The sequence below is a fragment of the Cryptomeria japonica genome, chromosome 2 (genome assembly GCF_030272615.1).
Source record: "Cryptomeria japonica chromosome 2, Sugi_1.0, whole genome shotgun sequence".
In the NCBI taxonomy this organism is placed as follows: Eukaryota; Viridiplantae; Streptophyta; class Pinopsida; order Cupressales; family Cupressaceae; genus Cryptomeria; species Cryptomeria japonica.
In genome coordinates, this window is record NC_081406.1 from 127,052,258 (window position 1) to 127,061,952 (window position 9,695).

The window sequence follows — 9,695 nt, forward strand, 5'->3', positions numbered from 1 at the left end:
AAAGTAAAAATAAATTCTTGAGTAATGACATTAATCATACAAGAAGGATCAATAAGCACTCCACGACAAGGTGTATTCTTGACTTTTGCAACTATATATAAAGGACCATCAGGTGCCCTGATAGTTTCACTGGAATCAAATGTGATGGAAGGTTCTTTAGGGATTTTCTGCTGTTCCACAAAGTTAATCACATTCGGAGTCATAGACACAAGATCATCAGGTGAGACAGAGGAGTCAGTAGTATCAATCGCATTAGAGGTATGAGAAGGTAATGGATCAGTGAAAATCTTAAGATTTTGGTTAGGAGGAGCTATAGATGTGTTGCCTTTATCATTCATACCAGAAACAGAGATAGTATTATTATCAATCAAATCTTGAATTTTTCCCTTTAAAGCAAAACATTTCTTAGTATCATGCCCAGGTTGACGATGAAATTGACAAAAAGATTTGTTATCAAAATAGGGTGAATTAATCTTTGCAGGATCTATTTGCCTTATAGGAGGAAGAGTAAGCACATTTTGTTCCAATAACTTATTCATAATACCATGCAATGATTCATTCAAAGGAGTAAACTTTCTTTCTTTCTTGAAAAACTTAGAAATAGGAGGCACACCTGATGCTGCATTCACATTGTTGTTGATGATGTTTTCATTGAATTTAATGGACTCTCTGTTCGGTTTAAACTTCCCAAATGGTTGTTGACTACTATCACCCTTATCACTCGGAGCCATAGGTTTTGCTTGTTCCATTTGACTCACAGTCAGTTGATAATTGTGAAGAGTTGCGCACAACTGTTGGAAAGAAGTAAACTCAGAAAACAGGAGTTTTTCTCTAATATCTTTTTGTAGATTAGAAATAAAGATTCTTTGAATATCATTGTCAGGCACTGGAAAGGAAATTTGAGCATACAAATGCTTATATCTACCAATGAAATCAGTCACTTTTTCTTTAACACCTTGTTTACAATGCATTAAATCAATCAAAGTAACTTTAGGACTTATATTGTTTTGAAATTGTTGAATAAAAGCATTTGCAAGTTGTTAGAAAGAAGTAATAGAATAAGAAGGCAATGAGCAATACCATTGTAGGGCTTTATCTCTTAATGTTCTAGTAAATAGTTTTGCAAGCAACCTTTGGTCATAAGCAAAATCGGTACATATTGTTTGAAAGGTCTTAATATGTGTTAGAGGGTCACCCTTACCATTATAAAGCTCCAAATGCGGGATTTCAACATGTTTAGGGGGGATAGCTCGAACAATGTCAAGAGAAAGTGGGCTCGCAACATCAAATGTGGGCACACTAAACTTAGATTGATTCATAGAGGCAATTTGTTGCTGCAAAGAAGAGATAGTTTGTGCAAGATTGTTGATGGTCGCTTCAGTCGAAAAGTTCATATTAGACGTGTTAGATTGTGATGGAGGTGTTATGTTATTGAAAGAAGGTATTGATTGAGAGTAAGGTGGCGGGAGACTATGATAGTTAGTCATAGGAGATGATTGGAAAGGAGGAACACTACAAGGAGGAATGGAAGGGTTAAATGAATTGCCCCCTTGCGTCATGTTCATTTGTGGAGATATAATAGGAACACTCATTGAAGGAATGAATGAAGAAGTTGGATTGAATGAAGGAAGAGGGTTGATTGAAGAAGAAGGATTGCCCCCATGACTGGTGATCATAGGTGGAATGTCTTGTATTGAAGTAGTCATTATGTTTGATGTAAAAGTAGGTATACTAGCAATAGAAGTTGTCAAAGGAATAGAATGATTAAATTGAGTAGGAGGTTGTGTATAACCTAAAGTTTTGGCACAACTCTTCATAGGCATCACATTCGAATCCACAATGTGAGTAATACCACACAAAATATCAATTCCATTCTTATCACTTTGAACCATATGTTTTAGACCCTCAATTAATGAAAGAGCTTCGCTATCGGGGTATTCTTGAGACATCCATTGTCGAAAATCATCAAATTGGTTATCCAATTTCGAAAGTTGTTCTATAGAAACCTCATGGAGAGCTTCTTCATCATTAAGAGGATTAGAGGAATTACCCGTGTCCTCGTTAAAAAGGCCATTCAAATTAGGTTCCATCTCCTCAGTAATTAAACCTTGGAAAGACTTAATTCTAAGGCTTCGTCTAACGAGAATAGTGTAAGTAGGGCTTATTGTTGTAAAGCTCATGCACTAAAGAGAGAGAGAAGATTTTGAATTTTATAGGTAGCAAATTTCAATAAAATCAGCCAATCTCCTAGATTTAAGCTGTTAAATACAATCAGGACAATCTCCCGAAATTTTGGAAAAAATGTCCGGGACCGTGGCAAACGGAGTGCACACGGTCCTAGCAACTTTTTTCGAAATTTTCAGGGATGAAAGTTATGATGATTTTAAAGCTAATCTGAAAAAATTGAGTGATTTTACGATCTGTAGATAGACCAAATTAAAGTTGCAATCTCAAAATTGAACCCTACCAAGATTGTTGAAAAATGCAAATTCTGAATTTTGAAAAAGAGAGGGAAACTAAAATTTTGAATTTTATGATTTTAGAGGGAATACTGAAAGCAATGCAGGCTTTGAAATTTAAAAGTTGACACAATTTCATGCAAAATTCAAATTTTGAAAGCAGAAATCAAAGTTGTTGCAATTAAACACTTAATTTCAAAAGTCACAAACTGCAAAAATTTGAATAAAGCACTGAAATTTCGAATGAATGCCAACACACTTTTCAAATTTAGGACAGTAAGGAACACAATTTTGACACAAATTTCAATTTCAACAATTTTTGAATGATTATAAGCCTCAATCCAAGCAATCGCTAGACCAACTTTGACTGTGATTTTGAAAGTGTTAGAATTGATAAAATCAGCCAAAATTCTGGATTTTAGCAGAAAAATACAGTAAGATCTAGCTCCCGAAATTTCGGAAAAAATATCGGGGACGATGGCGCTCGGGGTGCACACGGTCCTCGCAACTTTTTTCCAAATTTTCAGGGATGAGAGATATTGTGATTTTATTACGGAATCCAAAGTTACAGCCGATTTGGAGGTGTTTTGATCAGTGGAATTATCAGTCAAAGGTTGAATCAAGAAGGTTTTAAAAATTAGGGTTTTGACACTTAACCACTTAATTTTCAGAATTAAAGCACAAATATGAATTGACAATTTGCAATAGAAGGGTAGATCTGAAACAAGCATTAACAATTAAACATTCCACAAGTTTAATTACTAAAAAGAAAATTTTAGGGTTTTTATGCAATTAGCCTCTAAAATTTGCAAAAGATCAAACATGGAAATGTAATTAAGGAAACAAAATTTTCAGATCTAACCATGAATAATCAGAATGAGGATGTTCACATCAGGTTCACCAAAATGTAAAGCGGAAAAATCGAACCCTAGTCGTTCTCCCCTCCCCAACTCCGAGGAGAGAGAAGGGAGGTCACTAGGGTTGATGGTTTTCACTTAGGAGGGACTTTACATTCAAAAGAGGGGTTGAAACCCACAAGATCCAATCCCACACAATGCAGGATTGGATTCTAAATGAGTTTCAAGGGTTAAGACATCAAGGATACCCTCTTTTGTAAAGAATATAGATAGGATGATTGAACTAGGAATACATGTAAAGTAGGAAAGATTCGTTTATAAACAGAGATAGGGATATGGGATGAAGCTGCGGCCTGGAATTAGCAGTAAAATGTTGAGACGGTGCTGTTCTGCAAATTTGAGCGAAAGTTGACAGGACGATGGCGCCCGGCGTGCACGCCGTCCTCCAAAAAATCCATGAAACGAAGGTGGATCTGTTCATCTCTGCACAAGGATTCTAGATCTTCAATTACAGTCGTGTACCTGCAACCTACACACAGAAAAGAGAGGACGATTGGGGGGTTAGGGATGAGGGGTTTGCCTTTAGGTCAAACCCCGGTTTTGGAATTAACCAAGAAATGAGAATGCTGTAAATGTAAATGTTTGTAATGTAAACAAGTACTGATACCTTGTTGTAAGAATGTTTGTATTCTTACATGCGAAGGTGTAATGTATGTAGTATGTTGTATGTTGTATGTGATCTCCTCTTCAATGGTTGAATCCTTGTCTTGAATGCAACACCTAGCCTTGAATGGAGACTTAGAATGCTCAATTGATTGAAGGAATGCTTGAATGCTTGAATGTTTGAATGTTTGAATATCGCTCCCGCGTCTTTGCACACATATGTCCTCCTTTTTCCTCTTACCTCCTTTTCTAGGAGAGGAAAAGTAGTTTATATACTTGTCAATTAGGGCTGATAGACTGATTTTCCTGACCTTAGGCCGACCTAGAAACAATATTTTCCAATTTGCAAACTTAAAGACCCGATGCCCAAAAAGAGACCGGGCCCAAAATAGGGCCAGGGACCAGGGCGCTAGGCGCCATGGTCCCACCTCCCGGGACAACAGGGTGCAAGGAGGGATCATGCCAAGGTGCAGAAAAATGCAGTTTTTGGTGTTGTAAACAGGTTTCGGGGTCTCCATTCAAGTTTAACGTTGCATCGCCATCGTGAAGACCCAAATGCAGTCGAAATTGCAAGTGTCACAATTTTAGGACGCTACAATTTTCAACCATTGCTTTGAATAGTTTGAATTTCCCAAGTGCTTCTGATTTTCCTCTGAGAAAAGCAACCCAACACATTCTAGAATAATCATGAATAATTAGCATGAAATATCTATCACCTTGTAAGTTTTTAGTTCTAGCTGGACCACATAAATCAGTGTGAATTAAATCAAGGGCATTATTGGATTTTTCTGGAATACTTTTGAAACTAGCTCTAACTTGTTTTCCAAATTGACATTCCTTGCAAATTGTATTAAAAGGTTTCACAATTTTAGGTAGATGTCTAACTGCCTTAGAAGTACTAATTTTTACCATGCAATCAAAATTTACATAACATAGTCTCTTATGCCATAGCCAACTTTCATCTATATGTGCAATTAAGCATGCCTTTTCACTGTTATTCAAATGAAAGATATTACCTCTAGTCTGATTACCGGTTGCAATTTCCAAACCAGTTCTATTCATGATTTTGCATTTTCCATTTTTAAATTGTAACTAAAAACCTTTCTCAACTAATTGACCAACACTTAAAAGATTATGTTTTAATCCTTCAACATAGTAGACATTGTTAGTGTTATGTTTACCATCAAGAGATATTGAACCCTTACCTTTGATTGAACAAACTTTGTCATCTCCAAATCTTACTAAACCTCCATTGTATTCTTGAAAGTTCAAGAATTTACCTTTGTCTCCAGTCATGTGATGTGAGCATCCTGAGTCAATAATCCATTCATCCTTTGATTCAACTTTAGCTGCTAGGGCTTGTTATACCGGTTGAGCAATAGGTACTGGTTGATCTTCTGTTATAGCAACAAAGACCCATCCATTGTCTGTTGGATCCTCATTAGAATCATCAGTCACACCTTCATCAGCAATGTAACAAGATTTATCTTTGTTTTTCTTAAATCTGTATCTTTGATATTCAGGATTAGGTTTGTATGTTCTTCTTGCTTCTTCTCTTAGTCTAGCATGTCTATCAAGGCATCTTGAAGCCATATGACCAATCTTATTGCAGTTAAAACATTGAAAGGGTGCTTTACCTTCATACTTACTTCTAATTGGGCCTTTTGGCATTTTTCTTGCAAATAGTGCTTCAAGTTCTTCAAGCTCTTCATTCTCCTTCCTAGTTTCTTCAAGTTCTCTTGCATAAAAGTCTCTCCAGTCTGATTTGTCAAAGGATGGAGCAGATGATATTGATGCTTTGAAGGCCAAATCAGTTTTTATAGTAGTAACAGGACCAAATTCCTCAATTTCAAAAGCTGAAAGTTTTCCAATCAATGTATCCCTAGTTACTGATGTATTAGGCATTGTTCTAAACTCATTTATAGTAGTAACCTTCGTTTTATATGCTGGTGGCAAACCTCTTAAGATTTTTGAAACAATCTCATCTTCACTCAAGGTTCCTCCACAACATTTGATACCCAAAACAATTTCATTTACTCTTTCCATAAGAGCAGAAATCCTTTCATCTTCTTCCATTTTCAGATGTTCATACTTGACTTGGAAGCTTTCAAGTTTTGCAATTTTGACTGTGGAATCCCCTTCATTCAGTGTTTCCAAATGATCCCAAATAGCTTTTGTAGTGGACCTATCTGATAATCCCATGATTTGTTGATCTGATAATGCGCTCAAGAGTGCTTCTCTTGCTTTGCAATCATTTTCTTCATCTTTAGCTAAAGTAGTGGGAGCAGTCTGACCAGCTACAACAACAGTATAACCATTCTTAGTAACTTCCCAGATGTCTTTACGAATGCAATTCAGATATGTCTCCATTCTGATTTTCCATATTCCATAGTTGGTTCCATCAAGTTTAGGACTATCCTTTCTGAAATAATTAATAGACATTGGATCTCCTCAAGTTGTTAAACTTCTACAAAAAGAGGACTAGGCTCTGATACCAATTGTAGGTCTCAGAGAAAACTAAGAGGGGGAGGTGAATCAGTTGTATAATAAATTCAAACCAAAAACTTATTAACCAACTTAATGCTTAATACCGGTAAATCAGTTAAGTATGCTGGTAGACAATGTTAACAGTAAATTGCTATACCGGTAAGAATTAATGCATGAAACATAAGCACAAATTCATCCACAACACATGACACCAATATTTGTACGTGGAAACCCTATAAGGGAAAAACCACGGTGGGAAACCTTACCCACAATCAGATGATACTACTGCAGATAGTAAGTGTACAAGAGGGGTCTGCACATGCAGAAAGGCCAACAGCCTAGAGCTCACTGCTCAAACACAAATGGGAGTCACACTGACTACAGTTGGATGGTTAAATCCAATAAGAATGTACTGCACAAAATTGCATCTTCATATGCTGAATTTAGTACCGGTGTAATGCTAATATTCTTCTACAAAAATCTAACTTCACCTTCAAATGATGTCTTCATGTATGCCTCTGCTTTATCTCGCATATACTTTCACTTGAATCTTTTTCGCATTCCACACTTGATCTTACAAATAAGATCTTACATTTATACCATACCCTAAGACCAATTTTAGTAGGTCGACTCTACAAGATATTACAATAAAAACATTTTACAAACAATACAATATCCGATGCAATAACCGATTGAACATGTCGGCTTAATGCATTTACAACAATAATAAATCATCTCCATAGCGTGCCATGCTGATCTGGAAAAGATAAACCTGCCGGTGTAACCCTAGATAACCTAGACCTATTTGTCGATAAAAGCAAATATGCAAATAAGAATATACCAATGATTATTACTTCAAAATAAAGTGTCCACATGATGTCTTCGACATTACCAAGTGTCTTCCATGTCATTCCAGGTACCGGTGAACATTATATCCTGCCGGTTAATCATATACCGGTAACTGTTGCACAGTTTACCATTTGCCGGTGAATGTTGCTGGATCTCCAAAGTAGGTGTATTTAATAGGTGTTGACATCAATGACAAAACCATACCAAAATACCAACACCTATAGGATTAGCAACCTAGTTGTTTTGAGCTATCTTGAAAATACGTGATGGTTTAGAGACAAACCTACTTCAAGGATTATTTTGATATTTTGATATTTTGATGTTTTGATACTTCTATTTTGAGTTGGTGCTTCAAGTGTTGGAATGATTTTTGTTTTATCCTTTTGATCACACTTTTCAGAAATTTGTTGATTTTTGATCTCTCGTAGATAATAATTTTCTTCAATTTTTGACCATTTGGAACATTTTATAGACATAGAAGACACAATTTTTAAAAAATGAAAAGCAGGACCAAGTACAAATCCCTATGGCAGGCTAAGACAATAGTTGTTGAATTTCACATGGAGTTTCCCCCAAGGCTACGGTATTCAAAATAGATATTTAGATGCTTGACCCCACTAGCTCCACCCTCGGCACTCACTTCTTCGGGGCAGCCAAGCACCAATTTCCATGAAAACTCCCCATGGCAAACTTTATATCTCTACTAGGAACCATATGTGTGTGAGCCGCTTCAGAGGTCCGACCTCCTGTGCCAACAACTAGAAGGTTTTTGGCAACTAATACAAATAGTTGTTAGTAAAGGCTTTTAGTCATGTGGCCATACATGCAACACTTTCAGCTCTGTAAATACAAAAGGTTCCCAGCCTATAGAGGTTACGCTCCATAGGGTTTATGGGGAAACATAGTGTCGGTATGAACTTATCAGCACATGTTGTTTGAACTTTCGTCACAAACATGATTTATTTAGAGTGGATTGGAAGGACTCGGTATTAGCCCGTTTCCTCTTTAGGTCATTCCCCTCTCACTGGCCCCCTCAAGGCAGCTCGGGAAGGAAGGCCCTCTAGAGTATTAATTGCTTGAAAGTAAAGAAAGCGTAAAAGAGTGGGTTTGGCTTTTTGGTCACCCAATTAAGGGGAGAGCATATACCTACCACTTTCGAGACACGAAATACAAGTGATCTATCCTCTACTTGGAGATTTTGCTCCAACAAGCATGGTGTTTATTTTAGCCCCATATAGAAAATGATTTTCTAAACTAGGACTTGGAAATCCTAGTCAACAAAATGAAAATTGTTGCAAAAAAAGTAACTTGCTTCATAAGAACAGACAAGTTGATTGTTCTTTTTAACTTGCAAAAATATAAGATTGATTGTGCTTTTACCTTTGCAAGAAAATAAAAGATTGTTGTTCTTTTTAGAGCCTTGAGATGTGAATCCTAACTTTGCAAGAAAGTAAATGTTTGATTTGTTGTTCTTTTTACCTTGCAAATGTGATTATTTTTATAGCCCAAAAACAAGTGAGGTACTTTTTAGAACACCAAATTTGAAAAATGAAGTTCTTTTTACTCAAAAGGAAATATGAGTTCTTTTTAACCAACTTCAAAAAAGATAGAAAATAAATCACTAAATCTTGACTTAATTCCTCCAAATTTGCAAGAAATTGTTAAAAACCTGCAAAATAGTAAAAAGTTAGTGAAAAACCTTAGGTGGGCTTCTACAAGCCTAATTTCAAATCACGGGTACAAACTAATCTGTCAAATGCACTAACATACGATGCAAAAGCGCTAACCTGCGTTACAAAAATGCTAACCTTTGTTACGAAAGCACTAACCAATGATGCAAAAGCGCTAACCTATGATGCAAAAGCGCTGATTTTTAGATAAAAGTACTAACCTACATGACATATGTGCTAACCAATTATGCAAAAGCGTTGATTTTTAGACAAAAGCGCTAACCTACATGACATATGTGCTAACCAATTATGCAAAAGCGCTAACCTGCATTACAAAAGCACTAACCAATGATGCAAAAGCGCTAACAAAATTCACACATGCGTGAATTTGCATTACAAATATGTTAATTTTATTTTTGCGAGATTTTTAAAGATATATGCGAGGTCCAGCCCCACAGTGGGCGCCAAAATGTGTGAGCTTGAATTTCTTCCTTAGAATGTTACCTGTAATATGTTAGTTTCACAAAATACAATGGAAATGCATACAGGAAATCCAAAATCCACCAATGAAACTACATGAAATACATACTAAAATAAAACATTATTTTACCTTCATGGCTTATGTCTCATTGTGTCCTAACTCCACTATTCCTGGTTGCAGAGGGTGTGCTCTCAGACAATGCACTGTTGGCTTCCAAGATGGCATATAA